Source organism: Protopterus annectens, chromosome 10.part0 (assembly GCF_019279795.1).
Source record: "Protopterus annectens isolate FY-2018-M chromosome 10.part0, PAN1.0, whole genome shotgun sequence".
In the NCBI taxonomy this organism is placed as follows: domain Eukaryota; kingdom Metazoa; phylum Chordata; order Ceratodontiformes; family Protopteridae; genus Protopterus; species Protopterus annectens.
Genome location: NC_056744.1, coordinates 668500146 through 668518556, shown reverse-complemented (window position 1 = coordinate 668518556; position 18411 = coordinate 668500146).

The window sequence follows — 18411 nt, the reverse complement described above, 5'->3', positions numbered from 1 at the left end:
TAGTTTTCCAAGTGACCCTTGAGAAACGTTGCTTGATAGAGTTTGGTCTGAGTATACCTTACCCCATTTCCTGCCTTCAGAGTCCATCTGCGTTGGCATTTCTAATCCCACTGCGATGTTGCACTGACATATCATATGCTTGCAATGCTAGGTTCCATCTTAGCAACTTGGAATTTTGCTGGTTGACTCAGTGTAACCGTGTTAGGGGATTGTGATCTGCAACTACAGGGAATTTTCTTCCATACAGATAAGGCTGATGTTTCCGCAGTGCCCACACTATGGCTAGACATTCTTTTTCGACAGCTGCATAGCATTCCTCCCTGGGTTGCAGCCTATGACTGAGATAAACCACTAGGTGCTCTTCTCCCTCTGAAGAAATCTGGCTAAGTACAGCCCCCATCCCATGGTTCAAAGCATCCACCTGCATAACATATTATTTGCTGTAATCTGAAGTGGCTAACACTGGGGGTCCTCCCAATGCTTCTTTAAACTTTTGGAATGCCTGCTCACATGCTATGATCCATACTACCTTATCCAGCCTGTTTTTCCTTGTCAGGTCTGTGAGGGGAGCAGTTATGGTACTATAACTGGGGACGAACTTTCTGTAGTACCCTGCTGTCCCTAAGAATGCCCTCACCTGCGTTTTGGTAACAGGTGCAGGCCATGCCTGAATGGCTTCCACTTTGGCAGGTTCTGGCCTGATCTTACCACTGCCCACTCTATGTTCCAGGTAGGAGATTTCTGCCATGCCCTCCTCACATTTTCTGGGCTTAATGGTCAACCCTGCCCTCTATAGTCAGCGCAGCACCAACCTGATATGCTGAAGGCGCTGTTGCCATGAATGGCTTCAGATGGCAATATCATCTAAGTAAGCAAGAACAAACCCTCCTGCTCCTGTCAGGATATGATCTACCAGCCTCTGTATAGTCGCTGGGGCATTTTTCACCCCAAAGGCATCTTTCTGAACTCATACAAGCCAAAAGGAGCCACAAAGGCTGACCTCTCTCTAGCACTAGGAGTCAAGGGCACCTGCCAGTAAGCCTTGGTAAGATCAATGGTGGTCAGATACTTAGCCCCACCTAGCTGCTCTAGGGCCTCATCTGTCCTAGGCATGAGGTAAGCATCTGACTCTGACTATTTAATTTTCTGTAGTCCACACAGAACCTGGTGCTGCCATCCTTCTTTACCACCAGCACCACTGTTGAGGCCCAGGAACTGTTGGACTCTTGAATTACCCCTAGTTCCAACATTTCCTGTATCCCCTCCCTCAGAGTCTGTTTGACTCTCTCAGATACCCTGTAAGATTCACACTCACCTTCCCACTCATCACAAATTAAATCTAGAGGTCATCTCACCCTATGCCCATACAGCAACTCAAAGGCTGAAAACCTGTGGATTCCTGGGGAGCCTCTCTGTGAGCAAACAACAGATTGGGCAAATATTTGTCCCACTCCCTCTTAACCTGGTCTGCAAATGCCCATAGCATGGACTTGAGTGTAGAGTTTAACCTCTCAACAAGACCATTGGTCTGGAGATGGTAGGGGTGGTGTTTAGGTGCTTCACCCCACAGTACTTCCACAGACAAGCCAGCATAAAATTGGCACCTCTGTTAGTCAATATTTCTTTTGGGAAACCTACTCTGCTGAAAATCTCTAACAAAACATTCCCACTTTTTTTGCCTCGATGGAGGACAAAACCACTGCCTCAGGGTATCTTGTAGCATAATCTACTACCACTAGGATATACTTTTTCTCTGTGGAACATGGAGTGCTCAGAGGCCCCACAATATCCATAGCAACCCTCTGAAATGCCTTCTCAATCACAGGCAAAGTCATCAAAGAAGCTCTCACCTTGTCTTCTGCCTTGTCTACCTTTGGGCACTGCTCGCAGGTCCTGCAGTACCTTGTTACATCTCTGAAAACTCCAGGCCAATAGATGTTCTGCATAATACATCTCTTTGTACATTTTATGCCCATATGACCTACAAAGGTAATATCATGGGCTATGGATAGAAGTGCCACATGGTAGGCACTAGGCACTACCAACTACTGTGTTCTCTCACCTTCTAGCCCTCCCTTAGGGGTCCACTCTTTATACAGTAACCCTTTGTCCCAGTATACAGATTCCCCCTTCTATTCAGATTCAGGTGCCTCACTAGCTACCTGCCTCAAGCCTTGCAATGTAGGGTCTGAGAGCTGAGTCTGTCTCAACTCTGTACTTGTAACCCTTCCCAGCTCCCCCTCCACAGGAAGTCTGGTATCCTCTGACAGCAGTGCCTCATTGTCTGCCTGGGAACTACTACTCACCTCTACCTTTGCTGTCACTCTGTCCAAGGGACCATCAGTACACACAAGCAACTGTGGCTCACCTTCAGTCTCACTGCTACAGGGTAGCTTTCTCCTTGAAGTAACCACCTCACCAGTCCTGGCTGCAAGTATATGGTCTGACTGGGTCTCCCCCAGGCTACCAGACCCACATTCTCATCTCCTAGTCTGACTGCATGTAACTGCATTAACACATGGTACTGCCTCATCAAAATCATTCCCTATCAGGACATCTGCAGGATGGTAGTTTGGTACCCCTGTTGTCTCAAGGCAACCTACTATTGGCGTTTTGTCTTTCCCACTTACTGACTCTCTCACCTTTTGTTCCCCACCTTGCCTATGTGGCCATCTATATGCCACATGGCCCCAATGGTGGCATACAAAACATTTGACCTTAGGTCCTGGATGTGTACATGGACTAGTGGCTTCCCTGCTACTGGCAGATTCTGTTAGAGCAGTCTGGGCTGCCTACAATGGGTTTCTTTAGACTCATAAGTAGCACTGGGTGTCTCTTTCCTGTGCAGTGATGCCCGGCTCGTTAGGAATAGGTCTCCTTTCTTCCCCAACTCATCTGAAGTAGCACATTGTCTATCAGCTAACAAGATCCTCGTGTCCTCAGGCAAAGTGCTAAGGGCTTGTTCCCTCACCAAAAGGTCTGCCAGCCTTTCAAAACTGGTGACCTGACATCCACTCACCCACCTATGAAAATAAGTGCTTAGTTCAGCAACATATTTACACACACATTCATCTGCCTTGTGTCTATGTTTACAAAACTTTTTCCTATAAGTTTCAGATGTTAGCTTAAAAAATTCTAACAAACAATTCTTTACAGCATTATGGTTAAAACAGTCAACATCAGATAATTTGAAAAGTACATTTACAGCTTTATCATGGAGTAAGGGTATGTCCTTTTCATGCTGCTTCTGCCTCTCCTTCTCCTCAGCTTCCAGGTGTAGCAGTTTCTCTTTCTCCTCAGCCTGTGGATGTCTCCATCTCTCTGCTGCTTCTGTTTCAAAATGCCTGGCATTCAACTCAAGTATCTTTAGCTCCAGATGGATTTTTAAGTCCTCTGCTGAAAGGGTGAGCTGTCCACTCTCTGAATGTTGTACATCTCCATGGCCAGTCTGATTGTCCTCCTAGTTGCTATTCTCTGATGCAGCTGTGACCAAAGCTGCAATCATGTCTCCTTTAGTCAGGTTTCCATGCATCAGTCCTTTAGCCTGGCACATCTCAGCCAACTGGCTCCTTGTCAGCTTACCATATTCCTCTGCTGACATGTTTGCTTGCTCTCCCTGACTAACTAAGCTAACAAAAGAAGTAAAACCATTGTGATCTGAACTCTGAATATTCACTGCATGGCTGATTTAGAGTGCAAAAACACCTTCAGTGATCACTGTACACAAGCTACAGGAATTCACTATCCACACCACTACAAGCCAATTAGTATGTGATGTGGCTAACTCACTGCTATCAAATAATATTTGATGATGGATACCCCACCACTGCCAATCAATTAATATGTGACACCTGTGCACTGGCCCAGTAATCAAGGAGTTTCAATCCTCACCACTAATACCAGTGATGGACTTGCACATTGGGAGGATAACAACTACACACACAGTAAAGTACAATTTCCATTAAGCACGGACAGGGATCACAGTCAGTCTGGGGCTGGTTTCTCCCTTTCTCTCCAGATCCCCAATAAGACACCCCACTGGCACAGCTATAGGGTCCAGATCTCAGCCTAGTGGTTAAGCTAAAACCTCCAGCCCACTCTCTGTCCAACCAGTGCTTCATGTCCCTGCCCAAGTAGCTGACACATACACACACTTTAAGATTTGATTTAGATACAAACACACAGACACTTCTGGGGAAGGCTAGCAAAGGTTGTCCAGCTGTGCCTTCTTTCTGCCCAAACTATAAGGTAGTGCCAACTGCCACCAACCACTGTTAGCTACTATAAGGCCCTTCCCTAAAGGTGTCCAATTTTACTGTGTAATATTATTATACAAATAGTAAGTGTGACTGAGACTTGAAGGCTTTTTAGGAATGGCTGGTACAATATCACCAAATACACACAGTGCACCCTAAGAGCTTAAATTTTCTCTACACAAAACAGCCACAGTTGAAAGGTTTAAAAATATTTAATAATAAATAATAACACAAGGCAATACTTATTACTTCGACACAATGACATTACAGAGTTCAGAGATCACAGGAAACTTTTAAAATAATATTGTAGGATAGTCTGACAAATATAGAAAACAGCTAGACAAATCTTACTATTTCTAGCTATCCCTAAGGGAAATACTACTGTCTACATTTCTACTTATATACAGAGGAAAGACAGAGTTCTGGTGAGCTGATGTGTTCAGGTTTAGACAAAATCCAAAATGTTCTCATTATCTCTCTCTGAGAAAGTCTTAAATTGATAAAACAGTACTGCTGAGTCATTTCACATTACAACATTCTTGACACTTCTCTGGTTCCCAGGCTAACAGAAACTCAAAATGTACATTTCTTAGTAAGCTTGCATCTGACCAGTAAGCCACTACAATAAAATACATTATACATGCAAAACCTTAGTAATTATCTCTTAAATCAAGACAAGAGAAAGAATTCCTTAGTCCAGACATCATGTCTCCGAGCTTTGAGCTCAGTCATAAAATGCTTTACTTTATCAGCTTTCTTCCAGCAGAGTACACTGTGGTTACATTTTTTGCAGCTCAGTACAACATATAGTTTAATCATAACATATACTTCTCTTTACATTTGTATAACAAGCCTGTGGATTACATTAATATTTACAATGACATAGAATTATTTACAAAATTCTATCTGGCTGGGCAGGCAGCCCCTCAGTTTTTCACAGTCCCCACACCAGACAATCAACTTACCGGCTAATTAGAAGTTAAAAAAAACCTCCAACCCAAACAAGTTCATCTCTACACTAAATAGCTGCAGCTGGGAATCACTCAGACGGCTACCCCTTGAAGATGCAGTCAACTCCTTCAACATCACCTTCCTTGACATACTAAACTGTCACACACCCTCTTGAACAATCAGAGTAAAATCTAACTATGCACCCTTAGGCTTAGTAAGGAATGCAGATCCTTACTCAAGGCTAGAGATAAGGCATGAGAACAGTTTCACAAACATAAAACCCAATCAACAAGACAAACATCCCTAGCACTGTGAAATAAAGCCAAGAAAATAGTAAGATCAGACAAAACCATCTACTATCATAATATCCAGAAAAAATACCATAATAACCCTCAAAAATTCTGGGCCGCAATCAGTAATGTACTTCTGTCAGGCAAATCAGCTACTCCTACCCTATTAGCCATCAATCCTGATAACATAGCAACCCAGTTCAATAAATACTTTACTGAAACTATCCAAACCCTTGCTAATTCTCACACTGTCTCCACCACCTCAACCCTACCCACAGCCCAGCAAAGCACCAACTGCAAAAACAGCTGCAACCTCTTTACATTCCACCCAGTGTCTGTTGATACCGCAAGAAAACTACTAAGAAAACTAAAACCTACCACATTAGCCGCCAACAACCTCACAGCAGTATTTCTGCAAATTGCAACAGATGCTTTACCATACTCAGTAGCCATACTCATAAATAGATCATTATCAGAAAACATGGTCCCAGATATTTGGAAAATCTACAGTCAGAGCAACATACCACTAAGCTAAACACTTACATAAAGGAGGTAACTCAACTGAACTTACTAATTATAGGTCAATTGCCATCCTTTCCCCCTTATCTAAAATCCTATAGGGGACTATACACACTCAGTTAATGACCTACCTTAACACACATAAACTATTAACAATTACAGCCAAACCTTCAAACTACAACACTAGTAACCACTAAGGCAAACCAGGTGAACTCACAGTGCATTTTATTAAAAAAACAACTACAGCAGTAGACAACAGTTGAGTGATTTCATCCACTATGGGACTTCATCAGAACTACTGCCACTGAAAATTCACACCATTTAAATGGACAATTGTAATCACGTGACAAGAACATTCTCCCATTTAAAAAGAACTCACATTTAAAGAACCCTCACCATTTATATATATATATATATATATATATATATATATATATACAAATATATATATATATATATATATATATATATATATATATATATAATATATATGTACTTGTATAAATACATGTAAAAGACATGCTGATTATTATAATGACAACTATCTGATAAAAGAACAATGTTATATCACTGAATCAATATTCAAGGCTCTTAAGATTCAAAACTGGGGTGATGGTGCAAGTTTCATTAAGAACTGGGGATACTAGGGCATTTAACCTCAATTGCCATAATAACTCCCTAACAGGTGGTACCTAAGGGGCTTCGGTTTTGGAAGTTCCCCAATGGAGTCATCAAAGATACTGACTTTCATATTGCACTTATTATTTATTTACTAAGGTGGGCTATGAGTAGGTAGACCTCATTATTAAAAATAATTAGCAAGTCATTGAAAGTTTCTCAGTGGAGTTGGATGGTCTTAATGCAGGCATCACACAGGATTTATTATTTGACAGTTACAAAACCAATTATAAAAATATTTTTTGTAAAGTCGATCATGAATGTGACAAAATGCTGAAAGAAAAAGGAAGGAGTTTCATAGGGATGCCACAGCTTATGCAAATGGGTGTGCTTATCCAGGGCGAGACATCACAATGGTAGGCAGGAATATCCTATGCATAATGAGGAGGAAGTTTCTTCAAGGGTGAATTTCATTTCCACTACTAATGGTACACATGAGGCTGGGGAAGTCAGACGCTCATAGAGAATTCGAGTTCAAAGGCAGGCCAACCATCAAAATGCAGAACAAATGGAGGATTTTTACCAATGACAAGGAGCAAAACCCAAGACATTTACCAACAGGAAGAATGGCTCGAGGTGGATACGGTGAACATCTTTGGAGAGCCTCAGCAATGTAATGAACCACAGGGTGTTGCAGCAGTTAAAAAGGTACTGAATAGTGATAAAGATTTACTATTTTTAACTTTTCAAACAAGGAATTCACTACAGCACATGCTGAAATATTTGCTAAAGGGTTTAACTTTGTACCGACAGCTAGAGCCTGTTTGGGCCAAACATCGTTAAATTTAAAACTGTCTGTCCTTAAATTAAATCTAATGGTGTGGTTTAAGGGTAACTTATCTAATGATTTGGGTGGTGGGGCCTTGAAAAGGTCGAGTACCTTCAACCCAGCTGTTCATGGAGTTTTATTTAGGTTTGAGCAGATTTGTGACAGAGATATTTGTGACATTGTTAACCACCCAAACAGGAAACAGTGTAACTTAAACCAGAATGAACAAAAGTTGTTGAGTGACGTAAATGACAAAAATATTCGAATTATGAAACCTGATAAACGGGGTGGGGTTGTTGTTATGGATTATGTGGATTACAATAATAGAATAGAATCATTGCTACTTACTGACACTTATATTGTGATTTCAAAGAACGAGTTGAACATTGCATATTCTAAGCTTGACATGAATTTGCATGACATGTTATTTCAAGGTCAAATTAGCATTGATTAATATGAGCTTTTATACAATAAACATCCAGTTGTTGCTGGGATTTTTGGGATACCCAAAATCCATAAAGACACAAACAACCCGCCCTTAAGACCTATTGTGGATGGTACTAGGTGTAAAACCTATTATATGGCCAAATTCATTGAATATTGGTTGAAACAATCAGTGGGGGTTGTCCCAAATTTCCAGGGATTTTTTGAAAAAACTTTCAAATGTGGTATTCAGCCAGAATAGTATTCTTGTCACAATAGATGTTTGCAATTTGTATTCAGTCATTCCACGAGATGAAGGTCTAAGGTGGTTTGAGGATATTTTGGTGGAATTACATGTGCTTGACCAAGATTGGGTCAGTTTTGGTCACTCTGATGGACATGGTTTTATCAAACAATTTTTATTTTTGGAAGGCCAATATTTCAGGCAGGCTAAGGGTGTGGCCAGGATAGTTTCAGATGACAGTCTGTTTTAAATGAGTGTAACCAATTAATTGATATGTTTATGAAGCATGGGTATCCTAAGACTTTCTTGAATCCTATTAGGGATGAGGTGGTGAATAAAAGAGTGCAGAAAGTATATTCCCCTCTTTTGTGCCCAAATGATAGTGAATTACAACAACAGACTATAGGTGTTGATGCTGGATCCAGAACAATTGCATTATCTACTGACATGTCTAGGCCTGGGGAAATCACTAAAGATTATTCTAAGTCATGTATTTTAACTTTTTCCTTGGATTCCTACGATATAATGAGTATGTTGAAGCATAACTTGTTTATTATTTTCACTAATCCTCAGTTGCACAATGTCTTGGGTGATGCACCTGTCATTGTGTATAGAAGGAATACCAGTTGCAGAGATTTGATGGAGAGGGGGAATCAGTATAACATTAGTGGTTGTTGTCAGACTGACATAAAGGGTTTAAATAAATGGGGGCACTGTAGGATGTGTCATATTATGGCAGGTGAAAATGTAATGGTCAATGGCCATATTATTAAGGTTAAAGGCAGGTATAATTGTGACACAAATTGGGCCATCTATGCTGCTTGTTGTCAAATGTGTCCTGCCTTTTATATTAGAAGAGTAAAGGACAGAATATATGAGCATGTGAAAGATATTACTAAATGTAAAGATACAAATGCTCTTTATAGACATATTAGAAATTGTCCTTCACAGTTTATGGTTATTGAACAGCTCAAAAGAGATGTAAGGGTTAAACTTATCGAAGACCATCTGTTAGGGAGTTATTATAGCAATTGAGGTTAAATGCCCTATTATTCCCAGGTCTTAATGAAACTTGTACCATCACCCCAGTTTTGAATCTAAAGAGCCTTGAATATTGATTCAGTGATATAACATTGTTCTTTTATAAGATATTTGTCATTTTAATAATCAGCATGTCTTTTACATGTATTATATATATATATATATATATATATATATATATATATATATATATATATATATATATTATGTTTTAAGCATAAGTTTTTTTATATTTATGTAAATGGTGAGGGTTCTTTAAATGTGAGTTCTTTTTAAATGGGAGAATGTTCTTGTCATGTGATTACAATTGTCCATTTCAATGGTATAAAGTTTCAGTGGCAGTAGTTCTGATGAAGTCCCATAGTGGATGAAAGTGCTCAACTGTTGTCTACTGCTGTAGTTGTTTTTTTATTAAAGTGCAGTGTGACTTCAACTGGTTTGCCTTAGTGGTTACACATAAACTATTGTCAAACACTCAACACAGTTTCCACCCCTCTCACAGCACTACCACAGCCCTCATGTCCTTTCCCAAATGCAGTTAAGCACTATAGAAACAGAGGACTGTTTGTTTCTGCTACATTATTAGACTTGTCAAAGGCCTTTGATATGGTCAGTCATGACAAACTCATCAGCATCCTCTCCACCCTAAATCTCAGTAACTCCACTATCACATGGTTCAGAAGTTACCTATCAGGATGGCAGTAGGTCCTCTAATGGCAGCAACAACTTCCCCTTCTTCTCCCTGTTACCTTAGAGGTTCCACAAGGTTCCATCCTTGGACCTCTACCCTTCACCCTCTTCACCAACCAGCTCCACACTGCCACACTACATGCCACTGTCATACAATATGCTGATGACTCTGCTCTAATCTGCTCACCTTCCTCCCCTCATGACCTCCACACCTCAACCAAAGACTCCTTCCTGTCCATAGAAACATGGCTCAGCAGCTCCCAGCTCATACTAAACCCCCAACAAAACAAAGCGCTTTCTCTTCTCCCCAACAAAATTGACACATTCTTCCCAAGCATTCACCATTTTATCCAATAAACTCCCCACCATCACCCCTACAACTCATACCAAACTACTGGGTATAGAAATCAACAACAACTTGAAGTTTGATATACACATAACACAAACCATTAAGAAGGGCCACAAAAAACTAGGTTTACTTTGCAAAAATAAACAATTCTTAACTAGACACTCAAAATGTACTATTGCTATCACGCATCTCCTATCTTCTCTCCTATATGCCTCCCCAATCTGAACTAACCAAACTGAAAGCTTGTTATAATAAAATTGCCAAGTTTGGCATTGTTGCCCCATACAGAACACATCACTGTGCAGCTGTTAAACAGTTATAATGGCTAGAACTTTCTCAGCTACTATGCTTTAATCAGTTAACTTTTGCCCAGAAAATATTGCATCAACCAGACAAAGTCCCTGCCCTCCAAAATCTATTATAACCATACATCACTTCCAGATGCCTCTGCTCTAATAATAAATTCCTACTAGACACCACCAAAGCTAATAACACAGCTGGAGAATCACTCTTCACAAACTACCTACCTAACATATGGAACAAACTGCCAACCCAAATTGCTACTTGCTGCTCTTTAACACAGTTTAAAAACTCCTAAAACTACACCTGAAAGACTCATGGCCCTGTTCTTATAACTGCCGTGGATAGATCTCTAACTGCTCAAATCTACCTCTCTAACTAACTTTGTATCCCATTGCCCTTCCAATAAATCCTAACTGAGGCAGCATCTGTTCTGTCCTTCTCTCAGGAGTCCCTTTTCTTCCCAAGCATGACAAATGACCTGTATACATATGTACATACTCATACTGTGATGTCTATTGTATTCATTTATCTAAGACATTTTATATTTATCTTTTTGTAACTTTTATGCTTGACACTTTGAGCTTGCTTGCAGACAAGCCTTTTTCCTTTTGCAGCGTATATAAACGTTATGTGTTTGTGTAAGTCTTATATTACCTGTAACTGTAACTCAAACTTGTAATTTTGCTTAACTGGAGCTTTTCTCCCTGGGCCTCCACTGAAAAAGGACCTGTGTCTAGTCGGACTTTCCTGGTAAACAAATGTAAAATAAATAAATAAATAGCGTGGCTTTCACTGTGATGGCAAGTCACTTGTATTAGGTTAGAGTAATGCAGTAAAGTTCAATTCTAATGTCAGATGAATACATTTTATTATTTTGTTTTCAATTGTTTATAGTAGAGACATACTCTTATCTCAGGCTAGCATAATTCAGTTTAACATAGGCTTTGCTCAGGCAGATATTTGCAGCTATATGGTACTGCTGGCATACATCATATATCTGAACACAGGGGAGTTGGATATAGTCTTGTAGCTGTGTGCTTCCATCCCACAGTATAATGGTATGCAGACTGCTACATCAGTTATAACTACAGGTGAAAGTTGCAGACAAGCATCGTGCAGGTGCATTCTTTTAGCATACTTCTGAATACTGTTAACATAGGCTGTTCCTAGTCAAACATTCACAAATTCTATAACACTACTGAAAGGCATCATACCACACAACTGCAGACCACTGTGTACTTCTCTGCCCTCTATATGTGGAAACACAGTTGTTATGCTGCCAGACTGACATTAATCTGTTAAATATTGTTATTGCTGTTGTTTTTTTGCTGCATGTTTTGACTTGTAATAGAGCAGATTGGTACTAAACATCACTAATATACCAATTTTCACAGTATGTATGCTAATTTGGATACATTCTGATATTGTTTATGAATTGTGTTTCACAGAAGCACAGTCAAAATAATGCACAAAAATATTGCGCTGCATGCCACCAGCATCTTGTCTTTTCATGTTTGTGTGTGCGCTACAATGAGCTACACCCATTTCAAAGTCCCATGTAAGAGAGACTCACAGACTGCTATACTGATTTGCTGAACATCCATGGTGGAGGCTGTTGATGGTAGATCCCAACAGAGAGTATCTATCTGTGTATAAAGGAAAGTAAGATAATGTTGTATACCTTGCAATGCTAGGGAACGCTGCTAGGTCATTGTAGAGGTCCATTCTACAAGGTGGATAGCTGATATTACCTAACAGAGTACACAGCTGGCGTAAAAAACAAGGTAAGAGCATGTTAAACATCTTTTACAGCCATTTCAGGTAACAGCTGCTTGATCCTTGTAGAGGTCCATTCTATAAGGTGGCTGCCTGATATATGGTGGCAGACCAGCTGACCCAGAAGACAGGCATCCCATACCAGTGATTAGTGCTAGAAATTGCATGAGGTCTTGCAATAGTATATCATGTAGATTTCTGGATATGGAAAGCACAGGTGTAGCAGTAATGTCCTGAAAAATATTGTAGGTCTGTATCATTTCTACTGTTTCCTAACATCATTTAAAGATGTTTTTTTTGCTTTTCAGACAACTATTCCTAACAATATTTGTTACCTTTGACATATTCCAAGACATGCCATGTTGCAGCTGTGGATGACTGTCCCTGTGTGCTGTTCTTGATGGTTATCATGTTCTGGTAGTCTGGTGCTTGGTGGGGCAGTGTGCACAGCAATGCCTCTTTATGGTTGTGGTCACCACTTCATTCTTCTGTTGATGTTTACCTAAATGCTTCTACTTCACTGTACATAAATATTTGTTTTCTGGTCAAGCACTTACTGATACCCTTTCTAGTAGACTTCCATTCCTAATTCTGATTTATTGTACTTACACATGGTAGAGTGGCATTGGTGCTAGGCTGTTGACACTCCTTGAGATTCAGCAAGCTCTGCACGTCATGCAGGAATAGTGAAAGAGCTGCTGCATGTAATATGGCTGACGAGAGATCCAGGAACAAGCTCCTGGGATGTGCATGAGCGCTCCTACACTATTCCTGCATAGACACAGTTCCTGTATGCTAATTACCCCATTTGCTAGTGAAAACTATGCAAATGAGGTGAATTAGTGATCCAGGAAGCAGGCAGGCATCTGTGCAGGAATAGTGTAACCTGCAGAAATGTATTCAGTTACTAACTGAATACATTTATGTAAATTACAAAACGGAGGCATGACAGCTCGAAAGAAAGCATGTATTCAATGTAGTAGGCATGTCAATGGCCAAATATATGGCCATCGGCATGGGAAATAATTGCAAAATTATAAAAAATAACTTTTTTATTATTTTTTGGGCTGATTTTGGCCGTTTAAGCATAGGGCAGTGGTGCGCAAATGGGATCGGCCCGAAAATAAGAAAAAAAGTTGTAAATAAGCTTTTAAACCCAAATCAGCATTTTGCCATGATAGTCAATGGCATGCATAAGAAAAAATACCAGGGAATAGTGGCTGCAAAGGTGGAAGGCTCAGTGTGAGTGTGCTATGAATTAGCATTCTGTTTTATGCAAATGAGGGGATTGATACGGAATCAGAGATTTCCTCACTTTGTTAGATTGAACCCAGCCATATAGGTGCAGCAGCATCATGGTGTAAGTATAAGAGGTAGATGACTTCATAAGGGAGGAGCATCATGTATGCTGTAAGCGTATTGGGGCTCTGTGGCCCATGTTTGCCCTTAGCTAAGCACAGCTAGGGAAGGAGTGTGTGTCTGAGCCTGCCTAGCAGTGTTTACAATGCCTAAACCAGTGTGCGTACTGCACACTGGGTTTTAAACAAAAAAAAAAAAAAACAGGAAATAGCAGCTGTGTTCACATCTGAGCTCTGGGTACGTGTGGTGCACCTCGGGGCTTAAACGGAAAGGCAAAGGGAAGGGAAAACAGCAGTAGGAAGGCAATCAAGGAGAACTAGCATAGCTGGCAGATGAAACGTATCAGAATCAACCAATTACACAGCCAGCAGCCCAGCCCAGCACACTACTATAAACTATGCAAACACCTTTCACTTTGTTTTTTCCCGGAAACTCTACACCACCAGTGTACACAGACGGGGACATTTTACCTGACAAAACTAACAAAATGTTAGGGGCTGCTGTTGCTCCCATACATCAATATGTGGAAGAGACTGAGGGTGGTGAGGATGTGAATGCTGACGACCAACCCACAGTGAGGAGGTGGAGAAGAGTGTACAGACCCAGGGTAACCTACCAGGGCCTACATGAGCTGAAGATAGTGGAGTGCTATAGGGTGGTCAGGGACATTATACAGCAAATTGTTGAGCTGAGCCAGCCTTGTCTCACACACATAACCAACAGAGGAGAACCCATCACAGTGGATACCAAGGTATGTGTAGGTTTAAGAATACTAACCACAGGTTCATTCCAAAGGCCAACTGGGGATATCATGGGGATCTCACAGACATCAGCATCCAGGGTACTCTACCAGTTCATGGATGCCATGTCAGCACATGCCGGTGAGCACATATATTTCCTCAACATCCACAAGGAGTTGACCAGCAATATGCATCTCTTCCACCAAATAGCAGAATACCCTGAGGTAGTGGGTGCTATAGACTGCATGTACATACACATCAAAGCACCACCCAGTGAGTGGGGTAGGGCCTACATAAACCACAGGGGCTTCCCCTCCATCAACTTCCAGGTAGTGTGCGATGCCCAGGGCATTATCTTGAATGTGTGTGCTGGCAGCCCTGGAAGCTATCATGACTCCTACATCTGGCATATGTCATAGCTGTACCAGAAATTTGCCAGTGAGGACATCCCATATGGCCACCTAGTGGGGGATGCTGATTACGCACTGGAGCCATGGCTGATGACACCCATCAGAAATGCATACACCCCCGAACATGAACTCCATAATGAGGCACATGCACAAACCAGAATCATAATAGATTGTGTGTTTGGGATGCTCAGATCATGGTTCTGGTGCCTGGACATATCCAGTGGAGCCTTGCAGCACTCTCCAGCTACATGTACACAAATTTCCATTGTATGTGCCATGCTACACAATATGAGCCTGTGGAAACAGCTGCAGCAGGAACAGCATGGGGCAGGGCCACACAGCCCCGTACCATTGCTAAGGCCATTACAAGCACAGAGGGACTCAGAGGAGGAACAACCTGAACCTGCCCATGTAGTCAGAAGGAGGCATGCCCAGTATGCCCAGGCTTTGACAAAGCGGCAAGACATAGCACATACACTGACATGGTAGGGAGCCAAGGAATGACACCTCTCTCTCTGACTCACACATACAGTAAAAGGGATGTCAAACATGACACTAGCTGTGCTTTACCATGTATAGGGAGTATACTATGTGCATCTGACATAATCAGCCCTCTAGCACTATCCTCAATACTGGCAAAGTCACAAGGTAAGTCACTCTTCCTATCAGTTGCTGAATGGAGTAGTATGTTCTGCTACCTGTATCTATGGTATGGATGTGAGCATGCAAGGGAATCGGGTGGTTGAATGGGATGGCAGCAGATAGTGAACACCTATATGGGCAGCATGAAATCCATAACAAATACTGGTGCCAACAAAGTAGGCAGTACTAGACAAGGTGACAAATCCCACTTTAGTACATGTGGTAGCCCAACTGTGTGTCCATAGGACACATACATGCATGTCAGTGAGGCTCACATACCCAACACCAGCCTCAGCCAGCAGGACAGGTGTAGATGACCATAAAGAAAGGCTGTGCTAAGGCCTCCAATTGATGGCAATGATGAACAGCCCCCCTCCAGACCTACACAGACAGACTACAACAGGTCTGCCAGTTGTATGTTAGTTCTGAAGGCTAAGAAGTCTGAAACTGAAATGTAGGTCAATAAATCCTAAGATTTGTACTCTACTGATATACCTGTAGTCTGCATGATAGGTCAGAATACAAAAGAAAATGGAAGCCAACAGAGTACCTGAAATACCAGTACAGTCATAGCTAATGTTTACAGTTGTCAGGCGTGCCCCCCACACAATCCTATGTAGAAATACAGTAACATGTACATGTGGGGTTAATAACAGTGGCACACAGATTAACTGAGCTGGCCCAATTTACAGGATAGATTTTTGCATGTGTACAATATGCAGGGGTCTGTGTGTTAGGTTGTTGTGTGTTCTATATTGTGTGGAAGTGGTCAGCATGTAGGCATGGAGGGTTGTATCTTGGTGGCCTATGGCAGGTACTATTGATGACAGGGCCATGTTCTGACAACTGCGGTGCCAACCACAATGCATCCCAGCAATACCCAATTCAGCAGTCATCCATACTCACTGTCGATATGTCAATATCTGTTACCATCTGAAAGATGGACATGCCATGAATGCAGGCACAGACATACACACAGTACACAGGTGGAAGTACCCTAGACAGAGTACATAAAATGTAACTGTCAACTGCACACACCTTTGGAATTGTACATATAGGTTAGCAGCACATTAGTTGTCTGTGCAGTATGGAATACTGATGTAGTCTGGCCAATCACTGGCAGACCACAAAAGTCACAGTTATGAAGTAATGAGAGACAGTCTATTTCCCTGCACAAGGCAGCATAAGGGGAATGTCCCAGGTATATCTGTGAATCCGCTGCAAGAAGCTTCCAAATCACACATGCACTCAGCTCACCCCACCGTCAGCCACAGGTTTATCACAGGTCATATCCCTGCTGTTGGGAATGAGTACAGTATGACCACAACTTCTGTATGGGAATACTCACAGAATGCAGCATGCTGAAGTGGTGCCCCATGCAGGTGTGTCCCTAGCTGTAAGCAGCACCCTGCCAGCATCCATACCAATGGATTAATATGGGTAGGAACTATTGCCATTAACACCTTGTACACTTACCCTGTCACCCAAGGGGAATTCAGTGGCTCACAGCCTGGGAATGTAGGAGTGACAGAATGCACTGCCCTGCTACAGATCACCTACATCACTATCAAATGCCCTACAGTCCTCTGTCAAAGGCCTGTGCCTCACCCATACTGCTAATGCATGTTATCTTATGGGGTCCCAACTAACAACAAAACAGTCCACAGAACAGAAATGCAAGACCATGTTGACAAACCCCAGTAGCATGCCCATCATGTCCTACTGCATGAACCATGGACCAACCCCTAAATACTGCTGGGATGTAGGGGCAACTATAAGGATACTTCTCAGATATTGCTCACATAATGTTAGGAAGAGGATATAATAACAAGGTGGGGGGTGTAGAAGCATGGACGTCATGGAATGTATGAAGTCTGAAACTCTGATGTGTACCCATGTTATGCCTGCTTGCAAACCTAGTAATGGGTGGATGCAAACCTGTTTGTAAACCACAATGCGAAGGGGAACTGACCAGATATATGAGCCCTGCCTCTGAGTAACCTGGGTGAATCTGTACAGCTGAAAGTTATGGCCACAGCAGGATATGGCCATTCTGTTACATTGATATATGTACAAGCAGGGGATCCTTAGCCACCACAGTACCAAGGTGCTGGACCATTTACACAGACCCATCAGCAAATGTCTGCAGCTACCCCTCCAGAATGGCATGAGTGTGCAAGAATATGTAGGCTGCAGACCACAGTAGTGGACACAGTTTCATTCATCTTGTATTTCCCAGGAAATAACTGTGAGAAAATAAGTATATCTGTTAGTAGTTGATGACATAATACAACGCAGTGTAAAACAGTGTCTGAATATCTCTGCTAACACCAACTATGTAACACCAGCAGCACAGACACAATAGTTAAGACACAATAGTTACAGTCTCCCACTATCTTCTACTCATTGTGACTCCATATTGTCAACCTATCTACAGATATCCTGCAGAAACAGGTCACTAGCTGTAGGTGTAGAACACCAAATCCTGGACTAGAGTAAAGCCTAACTGGAATGGATTCACACACTCAATACAGAAGGTCATACTGGCCATGCTCCTACACTTAGAGAAATGAAGCCTGTGTCTGACAATAATAGTGGACTATACATATCTGTCAGTCACAGATGGCTGTACACACACACCACATTGCACACCATTCATGCTTTGTACACACATTGGATAGGAATACTCACACATATCCAAGGCCAAAACACTATATAATGTCAAACATACACACACACAGATGTGGGGAAGAGAGAGACAGAGAGATTTCCATCATGAGACCTGTCCCACCCACCACACATCCAATTGGCCAATATCACATGATGTGCTGATGTCATCACTGTAGACATTGCTTTTGGTAGCCCTCAGCCCTATAGTGTCTGTGGCGCTTGTGATAACTGTGTAACATGATAGTACAAATCAGTATTCATCTAGCATTTGTATACCCAGTCCTGTCTAATGTAAAGTTGT